The 24,799-nt window shown below is 36.4% G+C and overlaps 1 long non-coding RNA gene across 1 annotated transcript in view; it reads right to left on the bottom strand.

Annotated features, from left to right (window-relative positions):
* Nucleotides 1–1,818: 1,818 nt before the first annotated feature.
* The window catches only part of LOC116154394 (uncharacterized), a 437,010-nt gene continuing 414,029 nt past the window's right edge, over nucleotides 1,819–24,799 (bottom strand). Inside the window, exons 4-6 of the long non-coding RNA XR_004138287.2 lie at nucleotides 20,742–20,886; nucleotides 2,957–3,043; nucleotides 1,819–2,295 (exon numbers count right to left, since the gene is read on the bottom strand). This is a non-coding gene — a long non-coding RNA (uncharacterized LOC116154394). The remainder of the gene's footprint in view (nucleotides 2,296–2,956; nucleotides 3,044–20,741; nucleotides 20,887–24,799) is intronic.

Raw genomic sequence — 24,799 nt, 5'->3', positions numbered from 1 at the left:
CCATCCTTTCATTCTCCTATGCTTTCTTTTGTTCTAACTTTAACTCAAACCCATAGAAACCTGACACCAACTTTCTACTCTCTCATGGATGCTTGCTTTCAATTTTGTTTTTGCTTCTTCTCACATCTTCTCATTACACTTTTCCTCATTTTCCTCAGACATAGTGCTATTCTTTTATTATCTTTCTTTTCCTTTTCATCCTGCCCTTCCAACCTATAAAGATGATTCTATATATATCTATCTATTCTATATATCCTGCAGGGAAGAAATTCAACTGACTTGTATCTAGCTAGAGGGAGAGGAGAGGAGAGGAGAGAAAGGTAGGGAGAGAGAGTTTTTTGAAGTATTTAGCATCCAACACATGGGACCTGAACAAATAGTATTTGGATCTTCCATTGAGAGATGGAATAGCTTCACTGCCAGCCCAGCCTTTATGTTTGGAAGCTCCCTGGTGTGCTCCTACTTTCTCCCAGTTATACAATTCTAGGTGCTACTGTGAAGGGATTTTGCACATCAAATTACAGTTCTCAATCAACTGAATTTAAGATAGACTATCAGGTGGACTTGACCTAGTTGTATGTGCCCTTTGATCTGAGCCTAGAGACACAGGAAGTCGGAGACTCAGTCAGAGAGAGATATTCCTGTTGGCCTAGAAAAAAGCAAACACTAGTAAGGAACTGTGAGTGGCCTCTAGGAGCCAAGAGTGGTCCCTGGTCCCAACTGTTAAAAAATGGGGCCATTCCTACAACTACTAGTAACTGAATTCTGCCAACAACTTTAATGAGCTTGAAAGAGGACATGGAGACTCAGACGAGAATGACAGTGTAACCAACACTTGGTTGCTGGCTTGACTATAACCATGTGAAACTCTGAACAGAGAACATAGCTACACCATGCCCAGACTTCTGACCAACAGACTCTCTAAGATAATAAATTTGCATTTCTTCAAGTCATTAAGCTTATGGCAATTTTTATACAGCAACAGAAAATAAATACATTCTTCATAAATAAACTTCAAAAAAGCAAGTTTTTCACATATCTGTTGTTGCTTGGTTGGCCTGTAATACGCTAAAATTCTTTTTAACAAAGAAAATTTCATGATTCCAAAAAGAAAGGGAAAATATCTCAGAACACTTGTCTTATTGCTTACTAATACCGATATCTACAGGTATAGCTAATATAGATGCTGAAATAAATTACCACCAGTATGTTAAAGAATTCAGAACACAGGAAACTATAAGCAATAAACTACTATTGTAACATCACAAATATTCATGGAGTTTGACTCTTGGATACTCAATGAAGCCTTAGAATCACTTATGTTTCAAAGTGACTATTTCTAAGTTCTTTAATGGAGTGCTTCAAAATACTGCAGAAAGGACAAACACTGGACTCACCAGAACTCCTTCTCCTTCTCTTTTTATCTTGAGTGAGGGAGATACGTATCCACACGATCGATGACAAGGACTAGGATAACAAAACTTGGGGGCAGACCCCATTCTTTGAAAGTTTTTCCAGTGTAATGTCTGTTGTTAAGCGTTGTCTCCCCATTGTGTGATATATATGACAGCTAATTCCCAATTCCCTCTTGTTTTCTTCCTAGTAGAAGCCCTTTTAGTTCAGAGATTCACAATATAGCTAGTCCTCAAGGGGGATTTTGATTTGTTTGAGCCAATTAGATAATGGCATCCCTTAGTCTAGATGTGGACATGTGAATTAATTTTTCTCAATCAGATTAAAGAAAAGAATGTTTTCCAGGTTCAAGGGAGAAATCTCCCCTTTCCTTTCCTACTAGCAGTAAATAAAACTTAACGGTGCTCAGATTGTCATGCTCAGCCATCTTGAAACCATGAGGACAACCAGCCTCAGAAGGTAGCTGAGTACAAAGAAGAGAAATAAGAAAAGGACTTGGATCTTTGATTATATTAGGCTTCTCATTACAACACATTTGGAGCCCATTCTACCTCTGGACTTCTAGATACATTAGATAAGACATTTCTTTCTTGGTTAAACCACTTTGAGTCGGGGGTTTTCTGTTATCTACGGCTCAAATATCCTAACAGATAATATGAGAGATCAATACTCACTGTCAGTATGCTGCTTAAACTTCAGCTGAGCTTTATTCTCAAATGTAAAGCATTTCAAAAGGCCTGTAGAATTTCATCTTAGTTTCCCAGGCAACTATCACATGTCACTCGTGGATGTTCTGAAGCACACAGGTAATACTCCATCTCATCACCTCAATTTTAAACCTGGAGAAAGACAAATGAAATGGGTGCCAATAACTCCTCAGGCCTGTGGAGATAAAAGAAAAGAATGAAAATCCAGGAGGCAAAGGCAAGTAAACAATGTACTCTGCTATCTAATCTCCCCTTTTCTACTCTTTGTTTTCATTTCTCTTTTTTAATGCTGCCAACGAGAGATTCAAAATTAGATGTAAATTTTCCTTAGAGTTAAGCCCTTATTTCTGCATTAGTTTTCTGGACTCCCTTGACCCTTGTATATGAGTAACATCGCCTCCAGCAGAGATAAGATTCAACAATTCCAAATTCATAATCTAAGACCTTTTGTTCTCTTCTCCCCCATTTTATTCATAGGAATAAAAATCAGTTTTAGACCTGAAAAGGTATAACAGACTTTCAGGTAAATCATTTAGATGCTAATATGTATCCTCTCAAAATGTCCCTTCAATAGGGCAGAATTATATACAAGATGATGGAAATAAAATTGAAAGAATATTTTTGGTCAAATTTTATAATTCTTTTTTTCATTATAGGCCATAAGTTGGAGATAATTTCAAGCCAAGGCTGGTAGCTTTGTTCATAGGTTCTTTGGATAGTAACCAAATGAGACTTCCATTTAGGCCACAGAAGAAATCTCATGAGATACAAAACATTCAGAAAAGCTGAGGACTTCTCCATACCCAAGAAACTTGGAAAGTGAGACCACGCCTCACCTGAACGGTTCATTGGTTCCACCTGGCTTTTTGGCTTTCACTTCTTTCCTGCTATTGTCTATTGTCCACACGGTGGCCAGCATGATCCTGTTAATTAGGAAACAGAACATCATCTCTGCTCAAAACCTCCAGCAACTTTTCATCTTACTCAAAACATTATGGTCTTTAAAACTCCATATAATCTGATTTTCTACTAACCAGCTGGATTTTATGTTCTGCACTACTTTCCTTCTCAAAGTCCACCCCATCCACCCTGCCTCCCTGATGTTGAAAACGCCAAGGCTACTTGCACTCAGTGACTCTGCCTTTGAAGTTCCTCCCAGAGATATTTGCTTGGCTCACCTGCTTCAATCAGGTTTCTACTGGAATGCCCCTATTTATTCAGATACATTCATGACTCCCTGCCCAGCCTAACAAAGTAGCAGTTTTTGCATAACTCCCTTCCCCTCACCCTGTTTATTTTTTTCGTAGTATTTGTCATCACCAGATATATTACATAATTTATTGTCTATCATCCACAAGGATATGAGCTCCATATCAGGAGCTTCCCTTCATTTGTTGCTACATCCTAGCACCTGGGACCAGTGCCTGGCACTTGATAAGAGCTAAATAACCATTTTTTAAACACACGAATAAACTTTTATTTCAATAAAAGTTGCCAAGAACAGTCACAGCATTATCTAGATAGAATACTGTTTTGACAAAAGCAATTTTATCCTTTAATTCTGTATAATGAGACTATTTTTCATTCTTTTTTTAAAAAAAATGTTATTTTCTTTTAAAAAGGAAGTATAACATTCATTATAAGGAAATATGTATGTGCAAGTGTGCACATGTGTGTAAAATGTAAAAATGTAAAGGAAGGAAAACAAAATGCAGCTACAATTTCACCCATCAAGAGACAACTGCTGTTACAGACTGTATAAAAAGAAGCTATCTTCATTTCCTGAGAAACAATTTAAACTAACTTACTCCATGGACTGAAACAATTTCAACTTTTGCTAAGAAACATACTGAGCAAAGCACCTTCAAAGAGTCATTGACTGTTTAGCACAATGTTAGGTTTGATCATTCACAAAGAAGAACACACATTTCAGATTTTCTCACTGGGAGTAGCCTGGTCTCCTCATACTAGAAGTAATAACAGCACTTTTTCAGGAAGTAGACTAAGAAAACAAACAGGTAAACCAACAAAACAGCAAAAGACAAAAACAAAATAATTTAAACAGAAATGTTAGTGATCTTCCTCTAGCATGTCATTCAAATCTAGTCGTTAGTGGAGCTAAATCTTATTCATCTTCCCTAATGTCTCTACCTAATGTTAGAACCAATCAAAATGTCATTTTGTATGAAGCTCAAGGCCCTATATCTTTTCTTTGACGCATAATCATACACATCAATTACAACTTCATATACATATAATATATACAACAAATTTTGAAAAATAAAATTTACATGATATCACATCTTGCACGGTGGCCACAGCTTTCAACTTTTACATAACTGACTATGCTATGGATTGTCTGGATGTTCATTTAAGCTCATAGTAGATATTACTAATATTTCCATAATTTTAATATTCCAGTTCGGTTTTGACCTTTGAATTCATCTTCCTAAATAAGAAAATTCACTCTTTGAAATTAATTCATCTCCATTCATTTATCCAGCAAAGCAAGTTGAAATGATCTATTTTCAAGTGACCTAACATTATAATGCTTTCAGAGGTTTGTTTCATTTGAATTTTCAAAATATTGTATAGTAGATGTTTTCAAATGACATAATGATGTAAGTTTTTCTTCTTGTTGACATTATTCATTATATACATCTCCTATACTCCCTATGGAGTCCTCAATAGGACTCCCAAATGTTACTGGGAAACATTTTAAAAAGACATGACATGCTGATATGCAAGAGTCAGCAGCTTAGGAAGGCCTAGTCCCATGTTGAAGATGGCCAGCTTTAACTGATTCAGTTCAAATCCAAAAGTTGAAATGTTTGCAACATTCCTTGACTTTTACCAATTCAGAGACTTGTTTTCCAAAATTTAATTGCAACCTCCATTTTATTAATAATATTAATTCTTCTTGTAGAACAGGAAATTCCAGAAATGCACAGAGGACATATTCTTTTGATCTGTCTAAAACTCGTATCTAAAATCAAAATTTAGCCCTTGTTACTAAGAAAGATAACGCCCATAAAGCTGCTGTCAATGGGATCCATGCTCTAAGGAGAGAAGCAGGGGCCTAATTTTACTTCTAGGAGATGCACCCTTAAATAAATCTACACTACATTTTCTTAAATCGCAATCTAAGATTGTGGAACAAACGATGAGCCTCCTTTATACATTACTCATGACATTACAGGAAAATCTTGTACTTCCAGCTCCCAAAATTGATGCCACATAGAGAAGCTAATGTCCAAGAGCAACTAAAGTATAGCAATAACGTTGACTCAGAGTATGCATAGCCCCATGCAATAAATTTGTACTTATTGATTGATGCCTCCTTCATGTTGAGCACTTTTCTAGGGGCAGGAGAACCAAATAGTCCTGTCACTCAAGGAACTTGTATCCAATAATCTAACAAAATCCAATAGTTTAACCAATATACATCAGGCTTAGAGTAAAGAGATAGATGATTTTGAGGGATTAAATCTCATAATGTATTCAGTCTTGCATCATTTAAATATTTCCTAAGCATCACCTGGGAGTACTTATAAAATGCGGATTCCTTGGCCCACTTGCCATAATCAGAATCTATCAGATTACAGCCCAGGTATACACTCCATTGTCAAGAATTGGAAACCAGCAGAAAAGAGAATAAAAGGAATTTCTAAAACTCTCTTCTTTCTTTGCACTCTTTCTTTGTCAGTCTGAATCCAACACCCTCCCCTCTAGTTCACAGAGCTGAAAATGTTGTTCAGCTTGATGTAATAATGATAACTATAATCATACAAATTACATATTCTACTCTGTGTGGTGCTGCACAGAGAATTGATGGCCTTGTGCAGGGCAGTCATGTATCAAAGCTGCAGGACCTGTGTAGAATTCAGGAAATGCCACTGCTCTTCTTCGCTTTATGTTCCCCGTAACCTTGCAGTCTCTCTCAGTTGCCGTACCAGAGAGCAGGTAATCCATCAAAAGAGAAACATCATAAACTACCCTTCTGCCCTCCAAAGTACCTTTTTTTCCTGCACCTTCTGATTTCAAAATTGAAGTTGGAAGGAGTTTTGAGATAGTGTGGAATGCTTGGGGATCTTAGAAGCCTGTCCCTAAGCCTTTTCTTTTTCTTTTTTTCCTTCTTTTTCTTTCTTTCTCTCCTTCCTTCCTTTCTTTCCATTTATTTATTGAGAAGTATACTTGATTTACAATGCTGTGCTAGTTCCTGATGTACAGCAAAGTGATTAAGTTATTTATATATCTTTTTCAGATTCTTTTTTATTACAGGTTATTATAAGATACTGAATATAGTTCCCTGTGCTATACATTGGGACTTTGGTGTTTATTCTATATAAAGTAGTGTGTATCTGTTAATCCCAAGCTCCTAATTAATCCCTCCCATCTCCCTTTACCATTTGGTAACAATAAATGAATCTTTCTTATTAGAGAAAACTTCTCTCCTCTCAGACACTTGGCTACTCTAGACAGCTGTCACAAATTCTGCAAGAACTGCATTGTGAGAGGGAATGCTTTTCTATCAGATTTGTCCAGCAGCCTGGCTCAACTTCCAGTGCCGGAAAAGACCTGTGCTCCTCTCTGAGTGTGCCAGCACTTCTGCAGAGTTTCTTCATGTATAGGAGTGTGTGTATGTGATCTTTTCTTCATGCTTTTGAGAGAGGAACAATAAGGACCAAAAAAGACACAGGAAAAAAAGGAGGGGGCGGGATTTGCCATGGAGGCAAGAAAATATAATCAATATCTAGTGTCCTCAGCAGTTTGGGAGCAAGCACAATCTTCATCATTTATGCAGCTATTCCTGTCACCGCCCAGCGGCTCTCAGAGCAGGACCCACCCTGCCCAGGGCGATAGAGTTTTGTAGTTTCTGGAGGCAACAAAGAGACCCTTGTCATGCGTTTATTACGATGTAAAGCCCAGCTATATTACTGGAAGCCTTTCCATTTCTTTCACGCACACTGAACCTACTAACGGACTGTCTCATGTTCTTTGCTATTTTTAATTCAATATTCCATCACTTTCATTTTCAAGATGTCTCAAAGAAAACTAAATTATTATGATGTGCTTGACATGCAGGCATCAAAATGGACTCATATCTTGGCATACCTTCAGTTCAGTGTTTGTGGACCAAAGATTGTTTTTACAGGTAATTTCTGAAAATGGATGAAGAGTCCCAATTCCACTGTCACTCACATAAGAATGTCAGTGACACCATTTCATATGAAGGCAATGTGAACCAAGGAAAGTTGTAGTTTATTATGGAAACAAATGTACTAATCAGTCCTGAGAAGACACTATCTTACAGTTATTACATGTTGAATCTACACTACATGTAGCTTATACGTAAGGCATATATAGTATTTTTAAATGAACATGGGTATATTTTTCTCCCAATAGGAACTAATTATCACTGCTTTTGAGGCACCAAGCAACTCTCCCAAATAGCAACTCCTTTATTTCACATCCAGAGGTAGGCCATTCCTTTTTTGAGTTTTATCCCCTGTCTGTATCCCTAAGCAACAGTATTTAATTTTATGTTTATTAATTTTTTTAATGAATGAAATCATACACTTTGCCATCTACTTTGTTTATTTAATATAATTTGTGCCCATTCACTTAGATGATAGAGTTACTTTATTTTCACTGCTGAATATTATTCCATTGCACAAATATCACAATTTTTATTTATTCAATATTTACTCAGTGGACATTTAAAGTGCCTCCAGTTTTGTTTTATTTTGTTTTTCACTATTAGAAAAATTGCTTAGCTCTTGTCATCAGATACTGTTACATGTGAAACAAAGTCTAGGTTTTAATTTCCTATTAAATCCACAAAGGAAGTGACTACACTGTGCAAGATTCATTGTTTGGTTCCACCTAGGAGGTAGGTCACAGGTGTCTCTTTAGCCTTGTTTATGACTGGGGAAATTTTCATGGTATTTTGTGGGGCAGGGTTTCTTTTCTCCTTCCATTTCTGCAGTTTGGACCTTGCTTTACATTCTCTACCATCATACTCACTTCCCACAGAATTCCCAATATACAAAAAACAGACACACACACAAACAAAAAAACAAAGAAAAGTTCACTTCACATAGGCAATGAAAAGATGCTCTGGCAATCATAAAGAAAACAGTAAGGGAATCTTTCTGTACTGTTTCCTGCCTATTATTTCACATTGAGTATAATAAGGTATATGTTTTTACTCAAAATATGAAATTTATTGGCGAATTTCTGCTTAGCAAACTTCTGTCAGTGTAAGTTTCTCAGCACCAAGTGTCCACCTCTGATTTATTAGCTCCAGCTCCTCTCTGGGACGGTTGCTGCATCTCCATGTGGCTCATCTACTTTTCCCCTTTGGCTACTGAGCTTTACGGACCGTTTCAGGAGTTTTATTACTACAGCAAGGATGGAACATATTGCTTTATCCGTCAGCCTCTCAGTCAGACAATGCTATTACTTGACTAGTCCCTGCACTACTGACTCTCACAGATGAGGTGGTAATAGGATCTGTCTAATCTCCTCCAACCACATTTCACCAGTAAGAAATAGGAAGGAGTCCTTACACCCACTCATTTCAGATATAGTTTCCTTTACCCTGATCTTAATGGTTTTTAAAGTCTCTGGAGTTTGATTACTGGTTACTAATCCTGCCTTCTCCATTAATTATCTGTTCATTCTTAACCAAACTAGTTAACCAATGCTGCCTCAATTTACTTGTATGGAAGGTTGGATATAAAATAATACTGCATCAGTAGGTCCTTGCTGTGTAACAAATCATCTAAAAACTTAGTAGCATAATCATTTGTTATTTCACATGGCTCTATGGGTTATCTGGGCTGATCTGATGTTCTGGGCTGGACTTGAGTGATCTCAGCATGACTTATTCAGGCAGGTGCTCTCAGCTGGTAGGTTAGTTGAGGATTGGCTGGTCTAGGATAGCTTTAGTTGGGTTATTCAGCTCTGTTGTACATGGTCTCTTAACCTGGATTAGTCCTCATATCAATGGCAGGGCTTTAAGATTGTGAAGACTAGGCTCAGAATTAGCTAGTGTTACTCTGCTAAAGAAATTCACAGGATTATCCCAGAGTCAAAATGGAGGGAAACTACAAAGTTACAGCACAAAGGGAGGCTATTACTTGGGGCCATTAATACAATAATTTTACCTGAGAACAACAACCTCTAAGCAATGATGTGAGAATTAATCCACGTAAAAGTCTTGGTATAGTGTCGGGTACATAATAAAAAGTGGTCAGGAACCAGAGTTACCACCCTAATATCTAGGACTGTAATATGCTATCTTCTTGTCCAAAATATGTTTATTAAACAGAAAGGCAATGACTGCTTTATTCTGTTCCTGGAATCTAAGAAAAAATTTCCTAAAGCAACTATCACTGAAAAAAAATGAAGGCTCCATTCCCAAGATGCTCTACATCAGTGAACACTTTCTGTAAAAGGAAGGACAGTGAATAGTTTAAACTCTGAGGGCCGTAAGTCTCTGCCACAGCTACTCAACTCTGCCGTTGTAATGAGAAAGCAGCCACAGATGATAATGTCACAAAATGGGCACAGCAATGTTCCAACAAAACTTTATTTACAAAAGCAGGTGGTGTATCAGATTTTGTCCACAGGACAAATAGTTTTCTGTTTCCAGATATAAATGACCCAATGACCTAGCATGTGAAAGCCTGGGAAGCTTATAAGACTTAACCGTTTAGTATGATTTATTCCTAGGCTCACTAGTCTTCTGTTTTTTTCCTGACGTTTTCAGTATGCTGTCAAAATGAGAATTATTATGAGGCATATACCTCCAAATATCAAGCAATCAATAGACAAAGCCTGTTATGCCAAAATATGGATGTATGGGTAGTTGAGATAGTGTACGAAGTTTTCATTGTTTAGGAAAGCCAAATAGCAAAATGTTTTCAAAGTATTTGCCTTCAAAAAGCTCTTAAATAATGTAGCTTATTTAGATGATTGATAAAGGTATCCTGCCCTTACATTCAAAGCATGACATTATAAATCACATCTTTTCATTTGTAAGGAGTAAATGATATTCATATTTTGATGTGATTTATTATTTTGAAGTTGAACACAATGTGACTTTATAAGTGTGAAGTTGTATTATAATGTGTTATTAAAGTTACAAAAGTTCAGTAATGCTATTATTTTGTTCTTAAAAAACAGCAGCAATTTTTTTGGATGCTCTAAATTAATATTGACTTTAAAGCTGGGATAACATAGGCTATCATAAGACACATATTGATGGAGCCATCTAGTAACAAGTTTTCCATTTTACTAAGAAGCATTCTTCGGGGCAAAGAATTGGTTTTACTGCCTAGTCTTTCCTCATGGTAAGTTTTGGGTGTAGATTTAAAGAGGGAAAAATCACTCAAGGGATATTGAAATCTACAAACGTGTTTGGAGAAAGTAAAAAAATCAATAATCTCATTACAACCATTTTTATACATTTCCATGGTAATTACTAGTCCTATTGTTCTCTTACAAAATCAAGTCCTATTGGTTCACTAATATTTGCATTCAATCTCTGAATATCAATTGCTTGGCAGTGCTTACTCAGTTTCTCTAATCACATTTATCACAAATCGAGTGTATTCTTGGTTCTCTTGGTATCTGTAGCCTATGGTCTTAGAATTAAAATTTTTTATTACTATTTATTTGTTTATTTTTAATTTTCACCATGTCAACTACACAAATGATCTTAGATGATTTACAAATTTATTGGTTTTCATTTTTAATTTTTTAAAAGTTGAGATAGAATTAACATAGCATATTGTGTAATTAAGATGTACATGTTGATTTGATACATTTACATATTGCAATATGATTACCACTATAGCATTAGTTAACACCTCTATCATATTATGTTATTATCATTTCTTTTTCTATTGCTTTAAAAACAAACCCTTATTAAATATCATGACACTCAGGCCATTGTACTTGTAAAATTAAATGAGGGCAGTAGACAGAAAGAGAAAGAATTCTTCCAAGAACTTAGATGCAATAATTACTATATTTGAACACTCAATTTTATTTTGAACATGGGGGAATCAAAGTAAAAATGAAACCACATGGGTTTACATGTTTCTCACTGTAAGATAAACAGAAATGCCAAGTTCTACAGAATAAAAATGTTTTCTTAGAAACTTCCATACTAAGGAAAATTTAACATATTTTTTCAGCAGAAGAACATGTATCCATCTTTTAACTGTTTCTTGTAAGTCTTACTAAAAGCCAAGAAAAATTGTAAGAACAATGGACTGTGAGCTTAGCTAAGAAAGTCTAGATATATCTTCTGGTTATCTAAAATGATACAGGAATAGGACTTGGAAAATAAAACAAGAGAAATGAATGGGTAATAGTCCTTAAAGTATTTATCTAATATCTTATACTTAATTTAATTTCTATATATTATTGATGAGCACTTTGCCAAATGTGGATAAATCATTATCATTGTATGATTATGACAGTCTTCCCTACAACAGAAATCCAGAATTGTCTGCTTATAACACAGTGACTTAAAACTATTAAATTTAAATCCATTAAATATTTTTAGGGTTTTTTTTTTTTTGTACAATGTCAGGCTCTCTTGAAAAAAAAAAACAACCCACTATGTAAATCTTGTCAGCTAGTGTATCTTCTGTGTTGGAGGGACTGTTTTCTCAATAAATTGGGGAACATTTTTATCCTAAATGAATCCTTCAATTTTATTTAAGGAGTTCCAATCCATGATAATATATATCGTACCTATCACATAATTTTTTTAGTTATCTGGTATGATTCTAATTAAAATAAGTTCCTTTGCACAAAACAATAAGAATTTCCATTAAAGTAGACAGCTAATATAGCAGATTCTAACCACTTTATAAAGATTCTGAGATTCTGCTTGTCTTTGCTTGTGTCCTTCAGAAGAACCAGCCCTTTGGCTGGCCAATGGCACACGAAGATCCAGTTGTCAACAAATTTTACAGATCATGCTGGTTGCTGCTTTATTCCCAAGGAAAGAGTCAACAACTCTCACACTTAGCAGGTGTCACTGTGCAGTTGAGCTTGACAAAGTCTCAGGAAATGTACTCAAAAGGCAGTTGAACTGGACTTTCCTATTGTATCCTTAGTCAGAGAGGCCATCAGATCATCCTCAGCAGGGCAATGGTGTTATCCTCAGAGGGTGCTGCGTCAGCATCCCCTGCCCCTACAATTCATTGTATAATTTTTAGTGCCTTATGTCATGCAAGTGGACATAACAGAGCTACTGTTAATTTAACCTACTCCTATAAAATTGTTCTCCTGCTTGCTAGTAGGTTTCTTCTATTTTGTATTTTCTTGTCATTTTTTTCATAGTTTATTGTGTTAAATGAAGCAAGCTCAGCCGAATTAGAGTGAAGGACTTATTCCTTCAGCCTTCACTTATCCTTCCTGTTCACTCAGATCAGCAGCTGATACTGACTGAGCACTCCGGAGGGGGCACCCCTGTGTTGTAAGCACTTTACATACACTAACTGATTGAATCAGAACATCAGTCCTAGGGGGTGAGTCCTATTACACTCAACTTTCCGCAGATAAGGAAGAAGAAGTCAAGCAGTCAGTTCAATGTGACACGGCTCATAGGTGCAAGAGCCAGAATTCTAACCGTGGCGGCCTAATCTCAGAGCCTGCTCTGAAACCGCCACTGATCTGCCTCTCAGTCATTCTAGAACCAGGTCGAATACCTACTGACATGCTTCAAGTTGTGTGATTTCAGTCAAGTTACATGGACTAATTAAGCCTCTGTTTCCTCATCTATAAAAAGATGCCTTATATCCTCATCAAAGAGTTATCTACAGGCAATAGATGGACACATAAACATAACAGCCATTTGTAAAATTAGAGCATAACTATGCTGTAAGGGAATAGGTAAGGAAAATAAATTATTTTTTTCAAGTGTTGTAATGGATAAAGATCAAAGTCTGGCTCTTTACTCATGAAATGAGGGGAGAAATAACAGAAGAAAAGATGAATATTTACTAAATGCCTTTTCTGTGTATGAAATAATAGGCTCAGGAATCCCACTCCTGGGCTTATACCCAGAAGGAACCCTACTTCAGGATGACACCTGCACCCCAGTGCTCATAGCACCACTATTTACAATAGCCAAGTCATGGAAACAGCCTAAATGTCCATCAACAGATGAGTGGTTAAAGAAGAGGTGGTATATTTATGCAATGGAATACTACTCAGTCATAAAAACCGACAACATAACACCACTTGCTGCAACATGGATGCTCCTGGAGAATGTCATTCTAAGTGAAGTAAGCCAGAAAGTGGAAGACAAATACCATATGAGATCGCTCATATGTGGAATCTAAAAAGAAAAAGAAAAAGAAAAAAAAAAACAAAAAGCAAAAATACAAAACAGAAACAGACTCATAGACATAGAATACAAACTTGTGGTTGCCAAGGGGGCGGAGGGTGGGAAGGGATAGACTGGGATTTCAAAGTTGTAGAGTAGATAAACAAGATTATACTGTACAGCACAGGGAAATATACACAAGATCTTATGGTAGCTCACAGAGAAAAAAAGGTGACAATGAATATATATATGTTCATGTATAACTGAAAAATTGTGCTCTACACTGGAATTTGACACAACATTGTAAAATGATTATAAATCAATAAAAAATGTTAAAAAAAAAAAAGAAATAATAGGCTCAAAGGTGACAAAGTGAAAAGATGACCTGCTAAAATTAATCAATCAGTGATTTCACTCAGAAGTTTCTTGAAAAACAATGCATAGTTGAGATCTGACCAGTTATGCATATGTCAGTATGTAAAAGTACCGGCTAATATTGCAGTGAAATATGAAAAATTCAAATACACTCTCTTGGGAAAGCTGGTAGAAGTGGACTGCTGAACACCTGGAGTCAGATGTCATTATGCTTGGAGAGCTTTACAGAGTAGACGGGCTTTTAGCAGAGGAGTAAGATTAGGTAAGAAAAGGGAGAGAGAGCATTTGTTCATAAGAAATGACAGGTGAGTTGATTTAGAAATTTGAATGTGTGAAACTTGTTGACAAACAAGCCATCCTGGCTGACATGGACGATGACATCAGCGGGAGATGAGAGTTAAATGGAGAAATGGAGAGTATTCTCCAGAGAATTTTTAAATCTTAGATTTTATGTAATAGAATATTAGGCTATATTCAAATAGGTTAAGATCTTCTTTAAAATATCATTTTAAAGAAAGGCTATTAAATTAACAGGGAAAAAATGAACAAAACTTTACTGTGCAGTTTTGTCTTTAAGAAGAGATGAAACTGCTCAAATTATAGTTTATAACTTGGTCATGAAAGTAGACTCTTCTTACTGGAAAACAAAAATACCAAAGTATAGACCCTGACTTTGGTCAAATGGAAAAAAGAGATGTGAAGTGACATATTTTGAACTACTTCTATTTTTAATCTGCATGTGAAAGTTCAAAAGTAAGATGGGGAATTGACATCCTTAAAACTAATGGTGACATTTTCTTTGAGAATAGTTGTTAAAAATTGAGCACCTGAGTTATCTCTAAACAATATTATTTAAAATAGCTTGCAACAGAAAACAAAATAAGTATTTCATAATGATTAATAAGGATAATTCCTACATTTCTATAGTATTTGTTACTTCAAATCATTTCCCTAGATATTATTCAAGATCATTTCTTATCTATAAATCTGGAATCTTATTTCTATCTATACTCTCTTATCTCTATGTAATTTTATAGATCTTATAAAATATTTTATTGTTCCCATTCTAAAGAAGAGACGACTGAGGCTTAATGGAACAAGTGATTTATTTGCAGAAAAACAGATTATGGAGGAGCACAGTTCTAGTACTGTGACTTCAGGCCCTAGTACTCTGACCTCAGAATCCCAGAGCACTGCAACTGTTTTTCAGTCAGTACCTACGTTTGCTGAATTTATGAATTTTATGAATCCTTTGAGGCCCTTCCATGTCTCAATTCCTGGAAGCAAAGTAAATCATTACATAAATAAATGTTAACTTTAAAGTAGAAACAATATTAAATTTAAAATAAGTAGTGAGTGACATTGATTGATTTTAAATATGAATATCATAGCTTATACTTAGATGTTTTTATCATTTGTTAAAACCTTTTCCTCCTATTTACTTAATTTTTATATTATTGAATTGTTTGTAAAATAATAATGCTAGAGTTCAAGAGAGAAAAACGAATTTCCTCTCTCCCACCAATAACTTATAAGAAAGGGAAATATAGATCACCCTCTGACAGTTAAGTTAGAAAAATCAATGAACCTGACGCATAAGTTGGTTTAAAATGGTTTCTGGCTAATAGCCTTATAAATTTCCAAAAAATTATCTATGAGATCCAGAAAAAGATTCACAAAATCTAAATATTAAGATGATCATACCATGTATTACTGGTATGTTAAGAGGGATTTCTAGTAAATTTAAGTTAGGAGGGGCTAGATGAAGGGTGGGAAGTGGTTTTCCTTCCAAGTTTTCTCCATGAGACATGACGCCCTCCCATGGAAGGAACATGAGGACACACAGCAGGCTTCTTACTAATGTGCAGCTCTTGCCCAGGGAGCCAGGGTCTACTCCAATGGAAAACTGCACAAGCACTTACTGCCAAAGGCAATGAGTGCAATTTTTCATACACTCTCCTACACAGCATGTTAAGAGGAATAGCTAGTAGGATAAGGAAAAGTCCCACTACGAACATGAGGCTTGCTAGCGACATACCTGCTACATACGCAGGTTCAGTCAGGAAACATGCGCACTAACTTCTTCTCAAGCTATCTACCGGAGAAGGGGTTTTAACCAGTACTCAAATATCCATCTGCAAAATGTGCTTAGTTTGAATACACTTCTCCTTAATAGAGAAAAGAAAAAGTCAATATTTAAAACCCCACCAATGATTAAAATAGAAGCTCTGAAGGAAAACTGCACCTTGGAAGACAGGATAGGTTATTCCCTCAGCTCCAAAACCAAGCAACCAACCAATCAACAATTTACTAACATGAATGATTTCCTGATATGGCTCCTCCACTCCTACTCTGAAAACTTGGGCAAATAACTTACTATTCTATGCCTCAGTTTTCTCATCTGTAAAATGGGGATAATTATTCTACCACAAGCATTTGCTCTTAGGACTGAAGATGCCAATACACATACAGCATGTAAAACCATCATAAACCCTCAATGCTTTCTTCTCCTGCTCCACTGTCCCTTCCCTCACCCCTTTCGTCTCATGAGACAACACATTAGAAAGCTTACGATTACCTAATGTGATACTAACAGATATAGTCACTCTAAAAGAGAAGCATGAATCTATAACATAAGAAGCTGTGATACAAAGATAACAATAACATGCAAAGAGAAGTTAAATGAAATTAGAGTTAGATAAATAAAAGTTGAAAAAAAATTTAAAATGTCTTGGCAGAATTAAAATAATCGAACAAAATAGTAAACTGAAAAACTGGTACTGTGAGAACCGAATCAGATATTAATTTAACATCAGTTCAATTTATATGTGTTGAATATGTACTCTGGGCCTAGCCTTGTACCAAAATCTTGGAATAAACTGGGGAAAATGGAGAATAAGAGACACACTTTCTGTCTTCAGGGCAATTCTCTCTCCCACACCCATCTCTTTCTATCCTTGCCAGAAATTTTCAGTTACATGAAACCATCCATACATCCTCTTTCTGCTTAAGCCAGTGCTGATTTTTTTTAACCACTGGCAACTGAAAGAATGATAGTGCAACACCATGGTTAGTCATGCATTTTCAAGACCATCAAGTTTGAACAAACATCATTAGCAGAACAAATGAAAGGTCTGATGTAAATATAAATATCCCAGTTTAAAAAGCCACATGGGGAAAAATGCAAACATTTCATAGATTATAAATATACAGTAAGATATTGAGTTAATACTTTTATGATCTTTAAGGGTAATTCAAAATTGATATTTATTCCCTGTCCACCAGTCATTCATTTATTTAAGAGAAACACTGTAAATTTTCTTCATACTCTGAGAAAGAAGGCTTCAGATGGAACCAATTTATCAAGATTTATTTATCCCAAAGTACACGCATCCTGTGGAGTCTGATGGGCTCATTCCCCAGCAAGCTGCATTTCTCCACTTCCTAGCAAGCTGGGTTTCCCCATGGGAAATGCTCTAGAACACGCACTTATCCCTGCCCCCAGAACAGTCTGAACATGGCCAGACTGTGATATTTTGAGGGCCAAGAGTATAGGTTGGCAGAACAGGCTATGTACAATCAATTGGTAGAAATGATTTCAAAGGGGCAATGAGGCTTCAAGTTTAAAGAGAAAAATAAGTTGATGACATCCAGAAGCAGAGGCAGCAAAACTCCGTGAAAAGCACATGAAAAGTGCTGGGGAGAACGTCTTATTAAAATCTCTCTCCTAAATCCTGAAGTTTTGCATTAATGATGTATTATTCTGATCCTGTTTAAGAGTTCTGATAAAAAGCAAATACTCTGGGGAGACAAGAAGTTCAATTTAGTATAGCGAAGACTGGTAGGTACACCAGACAATTCTCTAGGCTCTGGGGATTGGATCTGATGGGAACAGGAGCCTGAGGGAGACGGGTGTGGTCCAGCAGACAGGTTAATCCACCTCAGCCATTGTTTAGTTTACACTGACCAGGGCACGGGATCAAGACCAAGAGAAATGGAACGAATACAGATAAAGGGCCTGGGAGGAAGGGGAAAGGTCACTTAGAGCAAGGGAAAGCAACCCAGCAACAACTTGGTTTTGCTGAGTGTTGGTCTTACATTGTAAAAGTGATTTTTCAAAGTACTAGCACTTTTTTCCCCTGATATACTGAGGGAAGTTTCCAACACAGGTTTTTCCTGATGGTGATTCTGGCTAAGTAAGGGGAGCCGTCCCTGCCCACTTTGCCTCCCATATTGCTTAATTTTCCTTTCATTCAGCCTGCAAACATTTACTAGACACTGCTATAGGCAAATCAAAACATGCAGGCTTTATAAACAAAGGATACAGAGTCAGAAAACAATTTTCATGCCAAATAGCAAAATATGGTTGAAAAACTTCCTTTGTGGACACATGGCTTGAATAAAATGATTCCTCTGGAGAAACTATGAGGTAAATTCAGCCTCTTCATTCACTACAAAACTGTTTATTTTACACTGAAACCATTTCTGCCATTTATTCATTATTATAGATCTAATCTAGGTTAAAAGTTCAAAAAAAGTTTTAGTATCTCTTCTATCAGTCTTAAGCATTTTTAAAAAGTAGAACTATTTTATCAGTGATAGTTATCAATTCCATTTTCCAGGCTGCACAAGAGTTCCTAATCCTGAGATTTTAATAGATGAAGAGACACTAATACTTATTGACTGCTTACTGAGCCAGATATCATGCTGGGAGCTTTTATAGATTACTTCACAATGTGCCTTATGTTTTCCTATCTTTGAAATATTTCTCTGATAATAGCATAAACAGAATGTGATATAGTCCATGAATGTGTCATTAGGTCTCACTTTTCTTGTCCAACATGGAATCAGGAAAGAAACCTTTGAGGGTACCATTCTTGTACCTTACTACTAAGTAATACTTCTTAAGAAATCCTTCTTAATGTACCAGTCCTATAAAATGTTCTTAAAGTTATATTTTAAGATTTTATTATTATTTTAATATAATATGTATTATCTGTCTGTCTATGTGTCTGTCTGTCTATCTGTCTGTCTATCTATCTATCTATCTATCTATCTATCTATCCCTCTATCCATCCAGTTGGGAGCAAGGATACTTATATCCCATGCGGGTCCTCAGCCAATTTATAAAAGAACTCTATCAAATGTTAGACACACTATTGTCTTCTTCAGGCCATGGTTAGGTCATGTAGTGTCTTTTAACTAGGTGACAGAACATTTTCTTAAAACCCTATTCTCCATCTATCCCCCAAATAAGAGGCTTTTCCTCTTCAGGCATCATAAACTCCTCTCCCAGGACACCTGTCACTAATGAGTCTCTTTGGGCAACTCCATTCAGGTACAGCTAACTGGTAGATGAAATACTCAAGCAAGGTCTGAAAACCTTCACCCTAAGAAACATCCATTCCCTAGACAGCTGGAGCAGAACAGAACACAGCATCTTGAAGTCTAGCAGTCCCACTACAAGCCAGTATGAACCCGGCAACCTGAATTTCCATCACCTCCATTCCATCTCTCTGCTCCACCAACTTCATCAAGGTTGTGCCATGATACTCTGTTTTCATGATGTGTACTGGTACTGCCACTGCCATTCATTCAGGTATCCTGCAAATGCTATGTACCCTGTTAGGCAATGGAGATGCATAGATTGAAAGGACATGGCTTCCAGCTTCAAGAAGATAGATCACAGAAGCAGGCAGGCAGGCATTAAGAGCAGTACAGAGCAAGATTTTAAGCATTCAGTAAGTGTCCTTTGTTTGATAAACCCTCACACACATTGGCTTTTCCAAAGTCATGTCCAAGTCTATCCCTCTCTGGATCATTAAGTCAATTCAGGCTTCTGGCCAAGAGAAGTATTCCAGGCCCTGCTAAAAGCTTTCCTAGGCTTGCCACAGGCTCAGCATTGGGAAGAGCTGATATCTAGAGTTGTGTTTGGAGTATGGGCCACAAGGTACCTCACAATATCCCAATTTCCTGATTTCGAATGATTTATACATCACATTCTAGTGTAAATATTTCTCATAATGTGCATGAGGAGTTGAGGTGGTGACAGTTAACACTGATTGTGAGTAAAATTATTTTAGATAGTTTGAGGTTAGGACATCAAAATAATTTTCTTTTATCCACCAGTACTTTTGATCACTTAAAAAGAAGAGTCTCTGGACAGTGTCTATATATATTTGATACCACTCTAAGTAAGATTAGGAAAAAAAGGAAATGAGAGGGGTTTCAGAGCACTTGACAAATAAGTACAAAGTACTAGTATTAAATTACATTTGCATGGTAATTTTTTTGCATGCTTACCTGTACATATGACAACAATGCTGGTTTTCTATTCAAGTGTTAGCATAAAGTTACCCTTTCAATAAACTTATTTCAATTTTCATAATGGATATATTCATACAATGGACTACTATGCAGTCATAAAAAGGAATAAACTACAGGTACATGCAGCAACATTGATGAGCACATGATATTGTGTGACAAAAGCCAGATCCAAAAGAAAAAAACTGCATACTGTATGCTTCTAACTTGCTATATTTAAAATCCATGCATTTTTAAATGCACTTTAACTCAGGAGATTGAGAGAGAGTGAGAGAGCTAGATAAGAGTGTGTATTTTAGGCAAAAATGACAGATATATTACACAGAGTTACACTGTTTCACGAAGACAAGAAACTGCCTTCTGTGTGGCCAAGAGAGGTCCCCGTGCAATTTAGAAGTTAGATACGAAGTTGTCATTCCCCAGAGGTGGTTGTAGTTAGACATCATGTCTGTCCATCACAGAGGTACCCAGTTATCCTTGCTCTCCTTTGTTCATTACCCAGCTCCTCTCCCTGACCCTGACCCTGTTGACATTTTGCAGCCCCAGGCTCATCACCACATACTTACTTGTGTAGCCAAAGAGCTGGTACCTATTTCCATAGACTCTTCACACATTTCCCCTCTGCAGTCCCACTTCAGAAGTGAACATACTTGGCTTCTCAGATGTTCCTGCTATCATGTTGCCAGATAAATAAAAATTTAACTGGGTGTCCTGTATTTTAAGATAAACAATGAAAAAAATTTCAGCGTAAGTATATTTCATCTATTGCATGGGATATCTTATGCTAAAAATTATGTTATTTATCTGAAATTCAAATTTAACTGGGTGTTACGCAGTTTTAGTTGCAAAATATAGCAACTTAATCCTGCAGTTCTGACTCATACCTGTGTATGGAATGATTGGTGCCTAGCACTCCCCCTTTTAGACTTTCACTTCCCTAGGTTATTGCACACATTCATTTATGAATATCATAAATCCCTCATTCATATAATTCATACTGGGGCTATGTTTTCCTGACTGAACTTTGAAGGATACAGGGTATCAATTTAAGGGGAAAGTGCTAATTAAATGCATGCGCATAGGAAACTTAGCGATGACCAAATTCCAGCAAGTGGTGAGCTGCTCTAAGATTGCATGCATCACCACACTTGCCACTGAGGTGCACAGAGTAGATTCTCTCCACTGACAACAGCTCAGCATCATGTTTACATAAGTATATCTCAAATTTGGTTTTCCTCATCTTTACACTGGTGACCTCATACCTTGATGACACCAGAAGATAAAGTCTGTTATAGTCATGAGAAGACCATGCATTTTAAAGTCTAACAAGTACATAAGACAACCTTGCTTTACAAATCTGTAATGTGGGCTTCATAATCCCTACTTTGTGCAATACTGTGAGGATTGTTTCACACAGGTAAAATTCCTAACAGAGCAACTGCCACAAAGTAAGTATTTTTCATAGGATGTTTTATCTTAGTGAAAAAACAACTTCTATCCTTTAAAATATTTAATTTTCATACTCTGGAGGTTTGCACACATCTTGCACAGCCACCTTTTCAGCCCTCTGGCTTCTGGGAAATATATTCAAATTACTGAAGTCTTTCATTTAGTCATGAACTTGCAATGCCCTTTTTTCTCTTAGAAAGCAGGCACACCCCAGGGTTTATTTTAGACCTTAATACCTTTGAGCTACATATATATGAGTCATGTTTGATTTTGCTGACATGTTTACATTTTCAGGATCATAGAAACTGGTTGTTTCAGATGATTTGAGTTAGTGGTATTTTGTTTAAATCCCCAAAGGAGTGGGAGAACCTTTATGAAAATCCAATTTTTTATTTGTTTTTTAACTTTGGCAGGAAGAAGAGAACTAAGTCTGGAAATAATAAAAATTTAGGGCTGATACATTGCCAAAATAAGAAATGAATGAGTCAGAAAAGCACACACACGCACAAAAAACTTGAACTGGCTACATATGAGGACGTTAAAGAATTTTTATATATTTTTAAATGTGATGATGGTATTATGTTTCTGTTAAAGGAAATAATCTTTATCATTTAGTGATTAAGAAGACAACAGAAAGGTTGGAAAGCATGCCTTGATTTGATGGAATAGGAATATTTCATCCAGCATAAGGTGATGCCTATCTAACTAAATAGAGACACCAAGATTCTTTGCTCCCCTTTGGGAGCTGTAGAGAGGCATTCTGGGTAGAATCGGAAACTGAGTCACTCTGAACACAGAAGTGATGACAGAAACAACCTTTAAATAAGGAGAGACACCACCTTGTGGAAAGACTGAGAAAATATTCCTGACCTCCTCTTTCACTTCTATAAACAATCTCCCTCTGTCCAGCCACATTGCCAGTTCTTATTCATCCTCTCATCCTAACCCCCAAATTCTAGATTTCCCCAACTCACTGCTCCAGAAAAAAGGACAGGTCTTGTTCCCCTATCACTTTCTGCAAAGCTTTAAGAACCATTTCATCTTCTCCAGCTCCTGTTGGCTCCCAATTCTTTTGCAATGCTTTTCTTCAGTAGATCTTAGGGAACACACAGTTATGCCAAGTCCCTTTCCCTACCTGTTCTTCCTGTATTTCCCCTGTCATTTCACTGAGTGGCCATCTACCAGCTCTGTCCTTCCTCCTCTAGAAAAGTCTCTCAGATGCATTCACTTTACTACTATTATTATCTGTTGCCTGAAATACTGAAGTAGTTTCTTAAGAATTCACCATGTCTTCAATATTTCCCCCAATTAATCTACCTTCATATTGTTGAAGTCATTAAGATGTGCTTTTAAAAAAAATCTTTCCCCTGATTTATAATTTGTAGTTCTTCAATATCTATAGAAAAGAAAAAAGGAATTTCCTTAAGTTAAAATATTTATATAAGTGTTGTCTATTTATCATGACAAATTTACTTTACTACAATTTCATGAGCATAGTGACTTTGTGTGTAATATTTCACGGCTGTAATCCCATCTAATAAAATCTGTTAAGTCATTCCTCAATACATATATATTACATTAACAGCATTAATAATAATAAAAGCTATGCTTCTTAGCACTTACTATGTGTCAGGAATTACATTGAGTGTATTGCATATAAAATGTCATTCAAACCTCAAAATTAATCATTTAAGAGAGGGACTTTCATTATCTCCATTTTACATATGAGAAAATTGAGGCAAAGAGAGGTTAAGCAATTTGTCCAAGTTTGTAAGGCTATCAAGTAATTCAATTGGTTAAGTTGATTCATTCAAAAAATACTTATGAAAAATTTACTGTTTTCCAGGCACTTCTGCTGTTATTTTATTAGTGATAGAGCAACAAACAAAACAAACAAGGTCCCTAATCTCACGGAAGCTGGAACACTGGGGTGGACTGGGCAGAGGAAAAATAAGGGCAAGTGATAATAAGCTTTGTGGACCACAGAATTTCGATATTTTAAGCCCCATTTCCACAGGCAATTGTTTAAAATAGTCATAAAAAACCCAAGGAATGTATAGTTAACAGGAAGGAAGGATTACAATCCATCAGAATAACTATCTCAAAGAAACCACTCCTTCTTACAGCTTAACAAATGATTTTCATTCATATATTACTTGTGCCCATGCCGGGAGAGAGGGTCTCAAATCATAGAAGACATACAAGTAAAAGGGAAGAAGCAATCACTAGAGCAGGCCATGGCCACTATGGTAAAAATTTAGATGGTTTTAGCTCCTCATAAATGCAATCAGAGACTTTCCTCTTCCCTCAATCTTGTGTCTCCAGAATAGTGACACTGCTGGCTTAAAAAAAAAATAAGATTAGGTGAACATTTATATCAGGAAGACAAAAAATCAGACCCTGAGACAAGTGCTAGGAGTTTATTTGGGAGGTGATATCACAGAGCACAGTGAGGGAGGGGGAAGTAAGTCAGAGAAGGGAGGGAGGAGAATCAGAAAGTGTGTGTCAATGGCTAGTAAGCACATGAAAAAAATGCTCAACATCACTAATTATCAGAGTTGCAAATCAAAACTACAATGAGATACCACCCCATACCAGTCAGAATGGCCATCATTCAAAAGTCTACAAATGACAAATGCTGGAGAGGGTGTGGAGAAAAGGGAATCCTCCTACACTGCTGGTGGGAATGTAGGTTAGTGCAATCATTATGGAAAACAGTATGGACAGTGCTTAAAAAACTAAAAATAGAGTTCCCATGTGATCCAGCAATCCCATTCCTGGGCATTTAACTGGAGGGAACTGTATATTGAAAAAAATGCATGCACCCCAATGTTTACAGCAGCACTGTTTACAATAGCCAAGACATGGAAACAACCTAAATGTCCATTGACAGATGACTGGATGAAGAAGTTGTGGTATATTTATACAATGGAATAACTACTCAGCCAACAAAAAAGAATAAAATAATGTAATTTGCTGCTACATGGATGGACCTGGAGATCATCATTCTAAGCAAAGTAACCCAGAAAGAGAAACAAAAATACTATACGATATCACTTATATGTGGAATCTAAAAAACAAAACAAACAAACAAAAACCTATAAATGAACTTACTTAGAAACAGATTCAGACATAGAAAACAAACTTATGATTACCAGGAGGGAGGGGGTGGGAA

The sequence above is a fragment of the Camelus dromedarius genome, chromosome 2 (genome assembly GCF_036321535.1).
Source record: "Camelus dromedarius isolate mCamDro1 chromosome 2, mCamDro1.pat, whole genome shotgun sequence".
In the NCBI taxonomy this organism is placed as follows: Eukaryota; Metazoa; Chordata; class Mammalia; order Artiodactyla; family Camelidae; genus Camelus; species Camelus dromedarius.
The sequence above is the reverse complement of the archived record's forward strand: the minus strand, read 5'-3'. Positions and strand labels throughout refer to the sequence as shown.